Here is a 19,764-nt window from a genome sequence, read left to right as displayed (position 1 = left end):
GAGATGTACGTATCACCACTGTGGCAGGGGTTACTACTTATGCGCAGGTGGTGGAGAAGGCACTCATAGCTGAGAGTGCAGAGATCAAGATCTGGCATGACAGTGCAGCCAGAAAGGAATTCAAGAGGCCAGGTCCTTCATTTATGGGTTCAGGTAGGGGTGTTGGCCCCAGTGATCAGAAGAGGAAGGTTCCTGATACCTTCCCAGTTCCAGGTCCTGACAGGCGGCCCCGTGGTATTTCTATGGGTCGTTCAGGTGGTGGTGAAGCCTGGAAGTCTTATCCTGAGTCCCCCAGATGCAAGAGGCATCACTTCGAAGAATTTAGGGCAAAAGCCTGCTTCTCTTGTGGAGCAGTGGGTCATCTTAAAAAGGATTGCCCTATGGCAAGAAAGGAAGAACCCATAAAGGCGGATAGCTTGGCCCTAGCTCGAGTGTTCGCGTTGACTCAAGAAGAAGCTGAGGCTTCCCCCTCAGTTGTTACAGGTCAGCTTCTTAGTGCTGGAACCCCTTATAATGTGTTGATTAATTCTGGTGCTACACATTCTTTTGTTGCTAGTAGTGTTATTGATAGACTGTGTAGACCTTGTGATTTTTGTGTTGTGGGGTTTGGTACCTTGTTACCCACTGGAGAGTTGGTGGCATCCAGGAGGTGGGTTAGATCTTTGCCAGTGACAGTAGAGGGCAGAGAGTTGTCAGTGGATTTAATAGAGTTGGTTATGACTGACTTTGATATGATACTGGGTATGGATTGGTTGGCAAAGTATGGGGCAACCATTGATTACAGAAGGAAGATGGTCACCTTTGAGCCTGAAGGTGAGGATCCTTTTGTGTTTGTTGGTGTTATGCATGGACCTCGCATTCCTATGATTTCTCCATTAAGGGCTAGGGATTTGTTGCAAGGAGGTTGCATTGGATTCTTAGCCAGTGTGGTTGATACCACCCAGGTCGTGCCAGTGAGACCAGAGGATACCAGGTTAGTTTGTGAGTTTCTGGATGTGTTTCCAGAAGATTTGCTAGGGTTGCCACCGCATAGAGAAATTGAGTTCGTTATAGAACTGGCACTAGGAACGGAGCCAGTGTCTAGAGCGCCTTACAGAATGGCCCCAGCTGAGCTGAAAGAATTAAAAGTGCAGTTGCAAGAACTGCTGGACTTGGGTTTTATCAGACCTAGTTTCTCACCTTGGGGTGCGCCAGTTCTGTTTGCAAAGAAGAAGGATGTTCTCTGAGAATGTGTATTGATTACAGGGAACTGAATAAACTGACAATCAAGAATAAGTATCCTTTTCCAAGGATAGATGATTTGTTCGATTAGTTGCAAGGCAAGAAGGTATTCTCTAAGATCGACCTTCGTTCTGGCTATCATCAGTTGAGGGTCAAGGAGGGAGATATGCCCAAGACTGCTTTTCGTACCAGGTATGGGCATTATGAGTTTCTAGTTATGTCATTTGGATTGACTAATGCCCCTGCTACTTTTATGGATCTGATGAACAGAGTGTTCAAGGATTATCTAGACCAGTTTGTGATTGTCTTTATTGATGACATTCTGGTATATTCTCAGTCAGAGTCAGAACATGAGGATCATTTGAGATTGGTTCTACAGAGACTGAGGGAACACTGACTATTTGCTAAGTTTAAGAAATGTGAGTTCTGGTTGTCTCAGGTATCCTTTCTTGGACATATTGTCAGTAAGGAGGGGATTAAAGTGGATCCAGCAAAGATCGAAGCGGTCAGAGATTGGCCAAGGCCAAAGAATGCTTCTAAGGTTTGAAGTTTCATTGGATTGGTAGGCTATTATAGACGTTTCATGGAAGGGTTCTCAAAGATTGCTAGCGCTTTGACTGAACTGACACGCAAGAGCCAGAAGTTTGTGTGGTCAGATAAGTGCGAGAGCAGCTTCCAGGAACTGAAGCAGAGATTGATTACAGCTCCGATTCTGAGTCTTCCAACAGATCAGGAGAAGTTTGTGATTTATTGTGATGCTTCTCATCAGGGTTTGGGTTGTGTTTTGATGCAATCAGAGAGGGTTATTGCCTATGTTTCTCGTCAGTTGAAGGAGTATGAAAAGAGATATCCTACTCATGATTTAGAGTTAGCAGCTGTGGTTTTTGCTCTGAAGATATGGAGGCACTATCTCTATGGAGAGAAGTGTGAGATTTATATAGACCACAAGAGCCTGAAATACTTCTTCACCAAGAAAGACTTGAGTATAAGGCAAAGGCATTGGCTGGAATTAGTAAAAGATTATGATTGTGAGATCCTGTATCATCTAGGAAAAGCCAACGTGGTTGCTGATGCTTTAAGCCGGAAGGGTCCGGGATAGATATATGGTATGAGGTTGATAGCCAGAGAGTTAGTAGATGATATGACCAGAGCTGGTATAGAGTTGCTGGTGGGCCAGTTGGCTAACATTACGCTACAGTCTACGCTGTTGGAGAGAATTAAGGAGGGTCAACTGAGTGATCCACAGCTGATTAAGATTAGAGAGGATGTTCAGGCTGGAGTGTCCAAAGATTATTCAGTGTCTGAGTTAGGCTTGTTGAGATACAAAGGGCGGATATGTGTTCCGTTAGACACTGCAATGAGGCGAGAGATTCTGGATGAATCTCATACTACACCTTACTCTTTGCATTCAGGCACCACAAAGATGTATCAGGATGTAAGATCGTTATATTGGTGGCCAGAGATGAAGAGAGATGTAGTAGAGTATGTGGCTAAGTGTTTGACATGTCAACAGGTCAAGGCTGAGCATCAGAGACCGGCAGGGTTACTGCAGCCTCTGGATATCCCAGAGTGGAAGTGGGAAGAAATCACAATGGATTTTGTGGTGGGCTTACCCAGGACTGTTGGTCAGCATGATTCCATTTGGGTGATAGTGGATCGCTACACCAAGTCAGCTCACTTTCTGCCAGTGAGGACTACCTATACAGTTGACCAGTATGCAGATCTCTATGTGAGAGAGATCGTGCAGCTTCATGGTACGCCTTGGTCGATCGTGTCAGATCAGGACCCTACTTTTACTTCCAAGTTCTGGTGAAGTTTGCAGAAGGCCATGGGGACGCAGTTGAAGTTCAGTACTGCTTATCATCCTCAGACAGATGGGAAATCTGAGAGGACGATCCAAATTTTGGAACACATGCTGAGAGCATGTGTGCTGGACTTTGGTGGATCTTCAAGTAAGTATCTGCTTTTGATAGAGTTCTCCTACAACAACAGTTATCAGTCTACCATTGGGGTTGCACCTTATGAGATGTTGTATGGTAGGAAATGTAGGTTTCCCATTCATTGGGATGAGACAGGTGAAAGGAGATACTTACGTCCTGAGGCAGTTCAGAGGACCAATGAGGCCATAGAAAATATTAGAGCTAGAATGCTTACTTCTCAGAGTAGACAGAAGAGCTATGCAGATCCCAAACGCAGGAATGTGGAGTTCCAGGTAGGAGACTATGTCTTCCTTAGAGTCTCTCCATGGAAAGGGGTAAGAAGGTTTGGGAAGAAAGGCAAGCTGAGCCCCAGGTATGGCGGTCCATTTGAGATCCTGGAGAGGGTTGGTCAGGTGGCTTACAGGTTAGCTTCGCCTCCGACGTTGTTTGTCGTGCACAATGTATTTCATGTTTCAGCTCTTCGGAGGCATGTACCTGATGTTAATCATATTCTGAGCTATGAAGATCTGGAGCTTGAGGCAGATCTCTCCTATGAGGAACAGCCTGTCCAGATACTCGACAGAAAAGATAAGGTCCTCAGGAATAAGAGGATACCTTTGGTCAAGGTATTGTGGAGGAACAGCAAGGTCGAGGAAGCGACTTGGGAGCTGGAGTCAGACATGCAGAATCAGTATCCCGAGCTGTTCAGGTAAATTTCAAGGACGAAATTTCTATAAGGAGGGGATAGTTATAATGCCCCGAATTCTCCGATGTGGTTTAATGGCGGGAATAGTAGGCGGGGAGGGCCATACTTGTTTAATTATGCCATTAAATGATATTATGCATGTATATGTGAATTATATTATGATATGATGTTATATGCGTGCATGTGGGTCCACATTTGAGTAATTATGCTATTTTGATAATTTGGCCCATTGAGGGTGAATATGTGTATTTGGGTGCATAATGTGATTTGTGAATGAGATTTCATCATTATGGAGATATATTCGAGCTATTCGGCATGAGACGGTCATATATAATGGATTAGTGGTTTTGTCATAACGGGGTCAATTTTGGGGTAGTAGAAATGTTTATTTGATGATAAATTGGGAATATTTGAGATCAGGGTGAAATTTTGGAGGTTTTGACTATAATGTCCCCGGGGGTATTTTTGGGACCCCGAGCATTAGGTTTTATTTGAGGTTACTTAAGCTTGAAGTAGCTGTCAGATAGAACGTACGATTAGAAAACCTCTCGTTCTCCCTTTCGATAGTTCGTTTTACCGTTTGAGCATTTTCGAAGATATCTTGAGTTCTAGGAGTCGAAATCAAGCGAGGATCGAGGCATAGCGATCCTAGGAAATATTAGCAGCTTCTTAACCGAAGGATTTGACGGAAAACAACCCAATCAAAGGTAACCTAAGTTTAAAGTTTTGAGTTTTCCGAGTTTCTGAGCTTTGAATTGGACTTTGTGAATTGTTGAGTTTTTAGTTGGTTTGAACCATGGGTTTTGAGGGTTTTGGTGTTTTGGGAAGCTTGGGAACTTTGTTTTGATGATTGGGGATGGTTAGGTATGATTTTGGAGGGTTAAAAACACGTTTGGGAATGGCCCAGAGTTGAGGGTCGCGGCCCTGTTCTTGGGGTGCCGCGGCCCTGCCTTGAAGAAGCAGGTGGGGCTCTTTGTGCCTGCTGGGCGCCGCGGCCCTTGATAGAGGGCTTCGTGGCCCTTGCTTCAGGAAGTTCTGGGGGCCGCGGCCCAAGGTGCCTGGGCTGCAGCCATTGCCCTTTTTTCATCCCGTTTGCTCGTTTTGACCCCGGGAACTTAGCTATAGGCCTCGGGAGTGTTCCTACTACTTGGATTAGTTGGGATTGATCTTTCGGAGGCTAGATTTTGGTGTGGAAACCTATGTTGACCATTATTTTTAATGATGTCCCATGTTTGGTTATTATTTGGTGACCGCTAAAGGACTAAAGGTTGATCGTTCTCACGGGTCCTTCTCTTAATCTTTCTAGCTCGAATCTGAGGTAAGAAAACTGCACCCTGTGTATATATGACATGCGTGATTATTATTGAGGCATGTTGATTGATAAATGTGGACATGGATTGCCTATTGAATGCTATCGAATGTTGAATACTTGTATATGTACTGACTAGTCAGGGACACTGACCTAAAGAGTCAGAAATGGCATAGCGTCGTGAACGTCGAGCCAAATGAAGATTAGATCTAATCGATATCAGCATTGAATGGCTCTATGGAATTATTGCTGGACCGACTCTAAGGTCGATGAACTTATAAGCGCTTGGCTACTCTAAGACTAGTTACTCAAAGCCAGGGCATAAGGCCCCGGTGACTGTTGTCACATGGCTAGGGAACGATGTTCCAGGGTTATGACTCTAAGGTCATGAGGAAGGTTATGTTGGTGACTATTCACCATACACCTATCCTGTTCAAACTGATGAAAGGTTCACTAATCAAATAAGCCCGAGTGACCCTATCGTCACATGGCTATAGGGGGTTGTACCCACTTTTGTGACTGTTGCGACTGTCACCTACTTGTTTGGACTGATGGTCCTGAATGATTATTATGATCATTGTTGATATTATATCATGCTTTATTGTGTTTTCTTGCTGGGCCTTGGCTCATGGGTGCTATGTGGTGCAGGTAAAGGGAAAGAAAATCTCACCCAGCCATGAGTGGAGAGCTTAGGTGGTGATGTGTACATATGCGGCCGCTTGACCACCACGGCCAAGGCGTTCTCAGAGGAACTAGGGGGTTTACCCTATTTTTGCTGCTTAGGTCGGCGGGATTGTAAATTTAAGACTGTAATGACCATTTTGTACTGAGAACAACTTGTAAATGTTTTGATTAGCTCTGCAGAGCAGTTTGTAATGAAAATATCCATTTCCTTTTTATTAGTTTTTCCACCTTAACCTGTTAATCATACTTAGAGCACGTTTTTTACCAAAGGACTCGGGTAGCGGGTCAAATTTCCAGTCCACCGTTCACCATAACTGTTCTGGGGTAACCAGGGCGTTACAGGAAGTATGGTCTAAGCTTCGTGGAATCCAATATCAGGCAAAATGCTATTTTTTCTATTAATGGGTGTCGTGATTCAGCCCCAAGAAGTCTTTTGCTTATATAGTACACCGGTTTTTTAGCATGGTCTTCTTTCCGAACTAACACGGCACTGGCTACATTTACTATTACGGCCAAATATGGGAACAGGGGCTCTCCAGACATAGGCTTAGACAATACTGGGGGCTCGGCCAAATGCGTCTTTAGGGCGTGGGATTCCAGCTCGCTCTCCTCAGTCCATTCAAATTTCTTATTTCCTCTGAGCAAGTTATAAAAGGGAAAACACTTGTCAGTGGACTTTGAAATAAATTAGTTTAACGCCGCCACTTTTCCAGTCAAGCTCTGAACTTCTTTGTGTGAGCTGGGCGAAGGCATCTCCAATAGTGATCTGATTTTCTCTGGGTTCACCTCTATCCCCCTTGTATTGTCTATGAATCCCAGAAAGTTTCCCGACGCTACTCCAAAAGTACATTTCTGGGGATTTAGCCTCATATTATATTTCCTCAAGATTTTAAAACATTCTTTCAGATCAAAAACATGGTTATCGACAGTCTTTGACTTGTCTAGCATATCGTCGACATACACTTCCATATTTTTCCCAATCTGATCAATGAACATTTTGTTGACTAACCGTTGGTAGGTATCCCCAGCGTTCTTTAGCCTGAAGGGCATAACTTTTTAACAGTATACATTCATTGGAGTCATAAAGCTAGTATGCTCCTGGTTCGCAGGATTCATCGCGATCTGGTTATATCTAGAGTACGCATCCATAAAGGATATGAGCTCGTATCCCGCGGTGGTGTCTACCAACTGATCAATCTTCGACAATGGGAAACAATCCTTAGGACAAGCTTTATTCAGATCAGAGAAATCGATGCTGGTTTGCCACTTTCCATTAGGCTTCGGTACCAGGACAAGATTCGCTACCCAGATCAGGTATTTTGCTTAATGAATGAATTCGCACTTTAATAACCAAGCTACTTCTTCTTCCAATGCCTCAGCTTGAACTATTCCCAAATGTCTCTGTTTTTGGGACTTCGCAGGCACGCTTTTATCCAAGTTTAGAGTGTGCATGATAACACTTGCGCTTATTTTCACCATTTCTTCATGAGACCAAGCGAAAACATCCAGATTCCCTTGCTGGAATTTAACCAGCTCCTTTTTCCTATTATCGCCAAGATTTTTTCCAATCTTAACGATTCTTGAAGCGTCTTTGGGATCTATATTTACTTCCTCAAGCTCCTCAATAGATTGGAGCTCTGACCTATTTTTGCCTATTCGTGGATCGATGTCATCACTTAGGACAATGCCTCTATCCTTTATTTCTTGAGGTTCTCCCATCCCAGAGGCAACTTCCACCTCCTGGGACTCCTCACCTCCGTCATTTATGGCCATCGCTTGCTGTCTGGGTTGTGATTTTTCGTTCATGGAAATGCTATAGCATTCCCTGGCAGCGAGTTGATCGCCTCTGACAGTGCATATTCCCGCAGACGAGGGAAATTTGATTGCTAGGTGACGGATAGAGGTTATGGCTTCGAAGGCCATTAACGCAGTTTGGCCCAAAATTGCTTTGTATGCAGCTGGACAATCGATGACCGCGAACTCGAGAAGCTTGGAGACAGTTCGCAGGCCTTCACCCAATGTTACCACTAACTCGATTGTTCCTATAGCTGCCGACCCTTCACTAGATAATCCATATAGAATCATGGAGGTGGCCTTCAGCTCGGTTACAAACAATAACATTTTTTCTAAGGTGGACCTAAAGAGTAGATTCACATAACTTCCATTATCTACTAATGTCCTCCTAACTCTATAGTTGGCGAGTTGAATGGTTATCACCAGAGGATCGTTATGTGGGAACTGAACATGGCTGGCATCTTCCTCTGTAAAAATGATTAGTTGTTTTTCCCATCGCTGCTGCTTTGACAATCGTTGCTCCAGGACACACTCGACTCCGTTATGGATTTCAGCTCATTGATATACCTCTTCTGGGCACCTCTGCTCATGCCTACCAAATGAAGTCCTCTAGAAATGGTGGCTATATCTCCTTCGGTTATTGGAGGAGGATTGTCCTGATTCACCTGAGCTCCAGTTTGATTCATTGGAGCTTATGGAACTGACAGAGTGTTTTGTCTAGCGGGCTGACTGGGAGTTGTTCGATTCCGGGCGTACTGAGCCAAAGGTCCTGCCCTGATGAGAGTCTCGATTTCATCTTTCAGGTGTCTGCAGTCATCAGTATTATGACTGATATCATTATGGAATCGACAAAATTTTGAAGGGTCTCTCTTCTCCATTTGATTCTATAATGGTTCTGGTTTCTTCCACGGAAGGCAAGCAGAATTTGCCAAGAAGATGCGTTCTCTAGTATCTATGAGATCGGCATATGCTGTATAGACCAGCTTAAATTTCTCCACGGACTTGTTTTTCTTTGTTCCGTTTTGTTTGCCCTCGCCATTTCCCTTTCTCATGTTATTCCCCCCTTGGTTATTCTGGGCAATAATTTGTGTCGTAGCTGCTACATCCGTTACTGTTCCAACGGGCTGGACAGGGACTTGGTTGGTTCTTGCGATGGAAGCTCGTCCTTTGACCTCGGTTCAAGAACTCATCAACAGTACTAACTCATTTCCTCTGCAACTCTTGTCACCAATCGCCTCCAACAAGGATTCCTATTCTCATTGCCATGAGCTTAGAACTCTCGACGGCGTCTCTAGCTCGCGCAGCAACATTGGCAATCCTACTTAGGTATGCTTTCAACGGTTCACCAAGATGTTGCTTTACGCTTTCCAGAGAGTTAGCTTTAATCCTAGCTGCTTGAGAAGCCCTGAATGCTCTCTTGAAATCAGCAGAAAAGCTCTTCCATGAGCTAATTGAATGCCTCTTGTATTGTTTGAACCATTGCCTAGCTGGCCCAATCAGAGTCAAGGGGAATATTAAGCATCTTAGCTCAGGCCCGCTATTGTGGCCCATCATCATGGTGTTGAACATCCCCAGGTGGTCGGACGGATCTCCATTTCTATCGAACTTTGACAAATGTGGCATCCTGAAACCCTGTGGATATGCAGTCGCCGCAATATTCGGGGCAAAAAGCTCGAGCTCATTCTCTGAATCACACTCATCTTTCTCTTTTTCCGATAGGAGCCTTTTTATAAGCTCCTCTATCTGGGCTAACCTTTTGAGGGTTTGGTCACTAGTTTCTTGTTTATTCTGGGGCTGTTCAACAGCTCCCGTCCTATTGTACGCATACGGCGGGTTGTTGTCCCTCCAAGTTCGAGCTTGGTCTTGTGGGACAGTCCCCTTATCACGTACCTCAAAAGGACCTCCCCCGTGGCGAGTGTAGCTAACTCCTTCATTTCGAGCTGAATTTCTTCTCTGCCAGTTTAAACAATCTCGTAGATCAGGCTGTGGATCGAATCAAAGACTCTGAGCAGAACTCAGGTGATTTCTCAGATCGCGTTCGGACCTGCCACTTCGATGGCTCTCAATCCAATAACTACCATTAGCGAAGCTCACTGCTCGCGGTTGAGGCTGAGGATCTGGGCTATTGACACGGGTCCGTGGGACATAAGTAGGGGCAGACGGAGGAGGATTTCTCCTATTGTCCCCATAAGCTGGAATGTCCCGCACAGGTGGAGGAGGATTCCTTCTGCTATTTCCATGAACAAGAATGTCGCGTGCAGAACGAGGCGGTGTCAGGTGTCTTATGGGTGATGGTGATACGAACCACACCAACACTGTGATGAAACCCGACACCAAATATGGCACAGCCACCAAGAACACACGAAATTGGGGATGAAGAACCGCGACCCAATGCTTAACCAAGCACGAACCTTGGTATGAGGAAGACGCCACAAACGGGGATGGGAATCCGTTTGATAAGTCAGGTTGAACGCCACAAGGAACCCCTTGATAAGTTCAAAAGTTTCTTCAAGAACTCAAGAAGAAAAACACACTCACAATTTTCATTCCACATCATCATAGAAGCATCTTCCAATGGTGGCATGTCAGCAAGATCATCTTCATCTTCAGAATCGAGCTCGCCACTTTCTCGAATCACCATAACTCTCTTGTTTGGACATTGGCTAGCTATGTGTCCTCGCCCCTGACATTTGAAACACTTTATCTCACTAGAACGGGACGAAGTAGGGGCTGTTTTACCTTGAGGGGTCGTGGCTGGTTTTGGTGTAAAGGATGAAGTAGGTTGGTCTTCTTCCTTCTTTTGATAGTTCGACCGCCAAGGTGTTGCACTTGAATTTTGTGGGATTTGTCTCGGATTTGAACTTGTACTACCCCTCTTGAGCTGCCTCTCAACTTTGATTGCCATATGCACCAAATCTTCTAATTCCACATAATGGTGTAGCTCAATTGGATTAGCAATCTCTCGGTTCAACCCATTCAAAAACCTTGCCATTGTCGCCTCCCGATCCTCTTCCACATTGGCTCTAATCATAGCCATCTCCATCTCTTTGTAATACTCATCAACACTCTTGGAACCTTGACGAAGACCCTGCAACATAAGGTATAGATCTCGATAATAATGAAATGGTACAAACCGTCGCCTCATCACCCTCTTCATAGCCTCCCAAGTGTCAATGGCACGATCTCCATTTCGCCTCCTGTTGATGCACAACTGATCCCACCAAACAATAGCATAATCAGTAAATTCAATGACAGCTAGTTTTACCTTCTTCATCTCAGAGTAGTTGTGACAATCGAAAACCAACTCCATCTTCTTTTCCCACTCAAGGTATGCCTCAGGATCACTCTTGCCTTGAAAGGCGGGGATTCTCATCTTGATATTTCCCAAATTATTGTCTACCCAGTTCCTAGCTTCCCTATCTCGGCCATACCTCCTATGGTTACCCTCTGACATCCTATCATATTCTTCCTCTAAATCGCCCCCATCATACTCTCTTTCACCCTCAACATCCCGTTGTTGCACCCTATTCCTCCGTGCCCTCCATTGCGTTCCTTCTTCTACCCTATCCAACCTCTCATGTATCTGCTCACACTCCGCCCTCATCATCCTTCGCATCTCCCCAATTAATGCTTGCATTTGTAGATTCGGAACCTCAGGTGGCGGAATATCATTGCTTGCATCTTTCTCTGGATTTTGTGCCATGATGGAAATCTGCAAAATAAGGTTAGAATAATATGGAGAAAAGACCTCACCACACTCCCTCACGTGTTTTCACTCAAAAATTGTCACTCAAGTCCACTCGTGTTTCACTCAACTTTGATGGCTTTTACCCTCAAATAAGCTCACACCTCTGCCTTTTTCCACTCGTATTCTTCTTTAATTTCTTTCAAAACTAATCACACAATATCATGGAGGATTCAAGTAGCAAATCAAACCAGAACGAACCAAACGAACATAGAAAAATTGATGAAAAATGATGATTTTTGGATCACTTGTGTGGGGTTTTGGCCAAAAGGCCTCTAGACCATAAGGAACAAGATTAGAACAAATTTTTTTTTTTTTTCTTTTGGTCTCGGATCCCCTTGACTTTTTCTTCTTCTTTCTTTTTTGTCTTTTCTTTCCTCTTGATCCTCAAACGCAGGTACAAGACACAAGGAAAAAAATCAGACTTGGCTTCGAAAACAAAACAACTCGGATTTCACAAAAGAGCAAGAGAATCTCAATGCAAATTCGGATTTTCACAATGAAAAACAAGAGAAACTCACTGTCAATTCAGATTTCACAATAAAACAATAGAAACTCGATGCCAAAGAAGATTTCACAATAAAACAAGAGAAACTCGATGCCAAATCAGATTTCACAATAAGAACAATAGAGACTCAAGGCCAAATTCGGATTGTACAATAAGAACAAGAGAAAAACTCAATGCCAATTCGGATTGCACAATAATAAGAACAAGAGAAGTCAATTCCAATTTTGGATTTCACAACAAGAACAAGAGAAACCCAAGGCGAAATTCGGATTTCAAAACAAAACAGCAAGAGAAACTCAATGAAAATTCAGATTCCACAATTAGAACAAGAGAAAAACTCAAAGCCCTAATTCACATTAAGAACCCTAATTCATGATTTCAACAAGCTCTAGAATAGTTTCAGATTTCACAACAAATAAGGGAAACAAGGAAATAATTGAAACAAGGAAATTAACAAGCTCTAGAATAGAAAAACACGACTAGATGAACATGAATTGAATATAGGAACACGAATTGATTTTTTTTTTTTAATTTCAGAAACCCTAATATTGAAAAACAAATTGAATAGAAAACACAAATGAAAACGGATAGGGCAAACCAGATGATCCTAATCTTTGATACCAACTGGAACTAGACTTGGATCTTTAGTCTTGGTGTCCTCATTAGATCAGGGATGCTTGATTGGCAAGGCAATTCTTGTCCCATCAGGGCGAACTAAATTAGCCTACGGTCGCTCCGCCCCACCATTTCTAACTCGTTGTGCCTGGCGATTCGATCGTGATGCAGGAGGATTGATCGGAACATTTTGTCTCTGTGAGCCCGCTCCGGCTCCTCCTCATGGGTTGCCATGGGTATTCCCATGCACGTGCGACAGTGGTACTGAGCTTGGGATCGCAGCTCTGACCGACTGACTAATTTGTCGATGACCCCTGGGAGGGCCACTAGGTTGAGAACTTCGACAATCTTGTGCTGTAGGCACAGAACTTGGGGTGGCAATTCTGACTGACCGACTTGGCTTGGATCGATTATTCATGTGGGACTTATAAGACCCACTTTGCCTCTTTATGACATTAACATTGGTTGCAAGAGGGGGTAACCGAGCCAAAACCTCCTCGATTTTCATATTTGCCCTAGCAAGATGGCTTCTCAACTGCGTGTTTTCCATTTCCACCGAAGTTAAGTAGTCTGGGTTTGGATTCGGCGGAAATGACGCCGAACTCCCAGTATCTTCTTGGTCCACCGGTTGCTTTCCTGGGCATTGCTCAACTTCAGGGCCATGCTCATTTGGAACAACAGTATGGTGGGCCCCCTGCTCACTAGGCTGTTCCATCTCATTGTCGTGCATCAATCGAGTGACCACCATGATGAGGTTTGGTTTGGAATTTTGATGAAAGCACTAATCTCAACTCTCAATGAAAGCACCAAAAGATTGAAGCGGTTTTTCGTCAACAGTGAATCAAGAAAATAACAAGGTTGAATTAGTGCTTGATGGTAAACCGAAGTAAGAAAATTACTCTCAAGAACACTGGTTTTTTTACGTGGTTCAGTGATTAAAATCCACCTAGTCCACGAGTCTATATTATTACTGTTTTTCTCTCTCTATTTTGACAAGTCTCGGTATTACTGAATAATCATCCCCTTTTCCTGTTCAATATTCTCAACATTTATAGAGAAATTCCTTGGACAGGTTTGGGTAACAGCGTGAGTCAATCACAGATTTGTGTATATATTACATTTATTATGAAATATTCCCATTTATACTAGGATATTGTAACAGTCAGAATCCCGTGATCTGTAAGGGGAAAGACCGGGTAAGCTGTGCAATCCCACACCGCTTGGGGAAGGTCAAGTGTAATGATTCTAAGACTGTGTAGGTATGGGACTACACAGTTGAAGAGGTCTTAAATGGATTGATGGGTACTACCTATATCAGGAAGGTGCATCTTCTTTTCGGTAGCCCATCACTTGAGAACTCCATGGTTAAGCATGCTTGGCCTGGAGTAATCTAGGGATGGGTGACCTCCTGGGAAGTTTTCCCAAGAAGTGTGCGAGTGAGGACAAAGCATGCTGGAAAGACTTGTCTTGGTTTGTAGGGCCACTCGGCATTCCAAAAAGCAGCCATAGTGACATGGGGCGTCACATAATGGTATCAGAGCCTTGACCCAGCCGGAAGTGTGGCCGACGGGGACGTCGGACCCATAAGGGGGGGTGATTGTGATAGTCAGAATCCCGTGATCCGTAAGGGGAAAGACCGGGTAAGCTGTGCAATCCCACACCGCTTGGGGAAGGTCAAGTGTAATGATTCTAAGACTGTGTAGGTATGAGACTACACAGTTGAAGAGGGCTTAAATGGATTGATGGGTACTACCTATATCAGGAAGGTGCATCTTCTTTTCGGTAGCCCATCACTTGAGAACTCCATGGTTAAGCATGCTTGGCCTGGGGTAATCTAGGGATGGGTGACCTCCTGGGAAGTTTTCCTAAGAAGTGTGCGAGTGAGGACAAAGCATGCTGGAAAGACTTGTCTTGGTTTGTAGGGCCACTCGGCATTCCAAAAAGCAGCCATAGTGACATGGGGCGTCACATAATGGTATCAGAGCCTTGACCCAGCCGGAAGTGTGGCCGACGGGGACGTCGGGCCCATAAGGGGGGGTGATTGTGATAGTCAGAATCCCGTGATCCGTAAGGGGAAAGACCGGGTAAGCTGTGCAATCCCACACCGCTTGGGGAAGGTCAAGTGTAATGATTCTAAGACTGTGTAGGTATGAGACTACACAGTTTAAGAGGGCTTAAATGGATTGATGGGTACTACCTATATCAGGAAGGTGCATCTTCTTTTCGGTAGCCCATCACTTGAGAACTCCATGGTTAAGCGTACTTGTCCTGGAGTAATCTAGGGATGGGTGACCTCCTGGGATGTTTTCCCAGGAAGTGTGCGAGTGAGGACAAAGCATGCTGGAAAGACTTGTCTTGGTTTGTAGGGCCAGTCGTCATTCCAGAAAGCAGCCATAGTGACGTGGGACGTCACAGATATGATCTGATCATGAAATAAATAATCTCCTAATATCTAGGACATTAACTATCACAGGATGGCCATAAATGATCGTATAATGTATCCGGGGGATCTGTGGACACGCCATTTCTCCAAGTTACCATGAGCTGAATGCACCGTCGAGCTCATATCATGGAGGTCGTGCCTTATAAATATTACAAGCTCGCGCTTTTCAATTTATGCATCCCTAGCTTGTGCAATCGTCATGGGAACGGTGCTGTCAACGTGGAGAATACCTGGACTTATAGGCTATTCCTTCCATACAATTATCTACCAGCTGTACACGATCTGAGTAAAAGACTCGTGCTAAAATTAGGATACACATAAGTGTTCTTATCATTATTTCTCTATGAATTCAATTTTAGAAACATGTTCTAGGTTGTTTCTTATTAACTTGTTTAATATTAGATCTACATGAAAATAAATAAAGATCTTGTATAAGTTTTTACCAACACCTTAAACCTATATTGCTCTGATACCAAGTTGTAATCCCCTACTAATCCAAGACTATTACACTGTGTGTTTTCAAATAGTGCTTCACTCACTAAATGAGTCGTTTAGACTTTAAAATGTTTTACTCTATACATGGGATCCCAAAGGGAGATAATAAACTTATATATAAATAAAATAAGTACAAAGGGTCAGCCTAGGCTGCAAAATCCAGTTCAAATTTAGTTCCAGCAAGTGATCTCAACAATGGTGGTCGAGTCGATCGCATATGTACACAACGCCCCTGTCCAACTCATGGCTGGTCCAGCTATTCGTTTCACTCACCTGTAGCATAGAGCACCCAGGAGCCGAGGCCCAGCAAGAAAATCTCACAAGGCATAACAATATCCAAATATTTAAAAGTAATATAATATACTTCACAATTATATTCAAAAGCAATAACACATGCTTCACAATTATCAAATACATTTATTCCAATCATAAACAGAGTGAGATGCGTAATCATGCATTTAGCTCTGGTTCTTTTCGGGTGAGTAGTGACTACACCCTCACACTAGACTCGCCTTCACGACCTACGTTTCGCACTCTTTTCCGAGCAGCCCCACGCTCAATGCGATGGCCGATCGACCCCACATTCAACGCGTTGGACGATTATCAATTATACCTTAAATTCATAGATATTTCAAAGCCAATAAGCATACCACCCAATTGCTCTATTTGCATATACCAATTTTCACACCTTAAGTCCTAAGCAACTGGAGCGAGGCGACCCTGAGCATGATCCTTTTCTCATGAGCCTATCAGTACTCCCTAGTCACAACATAACAAGAATTTTCCACCAAGAAACGAACCAACAAAGGCTTCTGGATCCAGTCCTAGCCTCCGGGACCTTGAATTCTACTAAACTGGGTTGTAGAATCATTCCAGCAAATCCCTCTGTTTTTCAAGAAATCTCAAGAAGGTCCAAGAATTTCCTTAAGTGTTCTTTAGAGTAACCAAAAAGTGAGACTGTGAAGGGACGAACGTGAATTCTCTAGAGTGTTCAGTCCAATGCCCTATCTAGACTTAGTCCCAGCCAAAAGACCTTTTCGCCCATAAGTGAACTCAATTCCAAGACCAAACACAAGGGTACTTTAGTCATTTTCCCAAAATCCCGCTAATCCTCAAATTATTCATAATTAACTCCGCTTATCACAAAAATATAAATATTTCCCCCAAATATAACTCATTCCCCAATGAGTTCCGATAGTTCGCCAAATTACCAAAATTCCCCTTGGAGTCTCGATAGTTTACCAAATTACCAAAATCACTACTACAAAACTGGGCTTTCCCGACACCCAACCACGACAGTCAACAGAGTTGACTGTCATAATTGCTTATTCGAGACTCTACGTCGACAATTAAAAACTGTAGGCATAGAGACCAACGCCGACAGCTAATAACTGTCATCGTTGCTTTTGACTTGCTATTGACCCCAACGCTGACAGTTAATTCAAGACCAATGCTGACAGTTAAAATGTGTCGCTATTGACCTCAACGCCGACACTTAATTCGAGACCAATGCCGACAGTTAAAATGTGTCACAATTGACCCCAACGCCGACAGTTAATTCGAGACCAATGCCGATAGTTAAAAGGTGTCGCTATTGACCCCAACGCCGACAGTTAATTCGAGACCAATGTCGACAGTTAAAAGGTGTTGCTATTGATCCCAACGCCGACAGTTAATTCAAGACCAATGCCGACAGTCATAAAATGTCGCCAAAATTCAAATAAAAAATCTAAAATTATAATTATTGAATAGTATAATTTTAAAAATAAACTAAATTATATAAATATATATTTATAAAAGTTATGTATTTATTAAAAACTTTTAAAACTAGATTTTTTTTCTTTCTAAATTTTTCATATTATTAACTTTTGTATTTATAATCATTTTTATATCAAAATTTATATTTATTATTCTTTAACATATTTATAAAATTAATATTACTTGTAAATGTATTATTTTAAATTTGATATCTTCTAAATAATTTAATAAATATTTATTAATAATTTTTAACATTATATATTATAGTAATTTAGTTGAAAATGAGTTATTTAAATAATTTATTTTTTTAATATCTTAATAATTGTTTTTTTATTATATTGTACTTTTAATTAATTATTATATATTAAATTAATAGTACATATTGAGATAAAAAGTTAAAATAATAAGTGTTTTTTTAAACTAAAATTAAAAAATAAATATATGTTATCTATTTTGTCATAAATATATATATGTTGTCTGTAATTAATAATGAAACCTTTTATCAAATTAATAATAATAAAACCTTAAATCCCCAAATACCTGCTTTGTTTATTGTTTGCCGCTCCCTCCCCAAATTCCCTATTTTTCTCTTGAACTCCATTTCTTCGCTCTTTCTCCATATCCCTTCTCCTTCTCGCAAATCCATGGAAGACCACAGCCAAGCCCGCGGGGTGAGCATTCATGAAGGAGGAGCATGAAGAGGAAGGAGGAGCATGAAGAGGCTTGCGAAGGCCTGACGTTGCTCACAGCGGAGGTGTGCGGTGGCTCGCAGTGAAGGCGGAGCTGGGTTGACGATGGGCGCAAGGATGGGGCTGGATCTCTCGGAGTGGAACAGGAATGGTTTCAGCATCTATTTGTTTTTTAGTTGCAGAGATTGTTTTTGTAAGGTTAAACTTAAACCTATTTGATAAATTGCAGAGATTGTTTTTTAGTTGCAAAGATTAATATTTAGTTGCATAAATTTTTCTTGGTAAAGCTTGTTGAACCCAAAATTTGCTGAGAATTACATGGTAAATTGTATTTGACTATTTTGGCTTTATTTAGCTCTTTGGTTTGACACTTTAGCTTATCGATTTTTTTTTTAATTTTTGAGTCATTAATAATATGTTGGCTCTTCAAAAGTGGTTTGCTAACGCATTTTACATTCAGATGTTCTGGGATGAGGATTTATAGATTGAGAACTTTAATGGATCAATATTGATATTTTTATGTTATATATGTATTTTATAATTAGTATGTTCTGATGGTTTATATATGTGCACAGAGAATGAGAGTGGTGAGTTTGATTTTGTGGATGTGAGTGAGAAAGGACCACCACACTAGAGAGAGTTAAAGGAAGAATGGAGGATGAGAGTGAGTTCGATTGTTGGTTTAGCTCTTAAATTTTGGATCCTTTCATTCACGAATGCAAGTATCAGTAATGTGCAGGTATATATATATATGTATAGCGCAGAAAAGAAAGTGATGAAATTCCATGGTAATTTGCAAGTACATATATATATATAAATTTCTATGTTATAAACTTCAATATATATTTTTTGGTCTTCTGTATAATTCTCATCACTAATTTTTAGTGCATTGAAACAGAATGTTATGATTTATACTACAGAATGGTCATAAAAATTTAATTAATCATACATGTGGCTCATTAGATATAATTGCAATTAAGGTGTGTGTAGTATAAGGTATATAGCAGAAGTTACCTATTATCAGTAATCTCATCGCGTGTATGATTCCTTTGTCTTTGACATTAAATACATATGAGCACCAAATCTTGACACTAATCATAGTCTGAAGTATTGAGAATCCTAACCTTTTTTTTTTTTGAATTGTTGTAGGATGTAGTACAAATTCTTACTTTGTAAAGACTATTGATAACGAAGGTGAGTACAAGGACAAGAAGAAGAAATATATGTTGTATGACAATGAATTTAGTGTTTTATTTTATTTGTAATTTTTATTAGAGTAAATGATTCTTTTTTGAGTAGTTAATTATTTACTTTGTAAATCTCGTTATATATTTTTTATGGTCAAGACGATTATGTTTATAGACAAGGTTATATAATTTTTGAGTTACATTTGTCAAAATTTTGTTTTAATAGATTTATAAATACTTTGTCTAAGTTTTGTTATTTTAATCTATAATTTTTTAGATTTGTATATAAATGTTTCATTTAATTCATAATTTTTAATTTAAAATAAAAATAAATATTTTTTTTGCAAGCAACAACGACACCTAATAACTGTCGGCATTACTAGCAACGATGACACCTAATAATTGCCGACGTAGCCAGCAACGGCGACACCTAATAACTGTCGGCGTAGCTACCCTACGTCGGTATAGGTAAATACGACAGTTACTCAACTGTCGTCGTTGCTCAATAGCGACAGTTAAAAACTGTCGGGAAATCCCGTTTTTGTATTAGTGAATGCTCATTGGCTCACCCCAAACCGGCTATTAATCCCCATTGTGACTTTACTGCTACTTTACTCAAAAGGACCGACTCCTGTCGAATATCTCACATATACCCACATAATCATCCGGGCTCAAACATATAACACATATA

The 19,764-nt window shown here is 41.8% G+C and overlaps 1 long non-coding RNA gene across 2 annotated transcripts; it reads left to right on the top strand.

The window, feature by feature from the left end:
• The first annotated feature begins 17,716 nt into the window (after positions 1–17,716).
• Positions 17,717–19,269, top strand: LOC133801437 (uncharacterized). Of its 2 annotated transcripts, none has more exons than XR_009876868.1 (3): positions 17,717–18,084; positions 18,462–18,625; positions 19,036–19,269. It is a non-coding gene; the product is annotated as an uncharacterized LOC133801437 (long non-coding RNA). The 2 variants fall into 2 exon arrangements; XR_009876869.1 differs by having other exon boundaries at positions 18,462–18,674.
• The last annotated feature ends 495 nt before the right edge of the window (positions 19,270–19,764 follow it).

Source organism: Humulus lupulus, chromosome 9 (genome assembly GCF_963169125.1).
Source record: "Humulus lupulus chromosome 9, drHumLupu1.1, whole genome shotgun sequence".
Lineage (NCBI taxonomy): Eukaryota > Viridiplantae > Streptophyta > Magnoliopsida > Rosales > Cannabaceae > Humulus > Humulus lupulus.
Note: the sequence above shows the minus strand (reverse complement) of the source record. Positions and strands in the feature narration are given on the sequence as shown.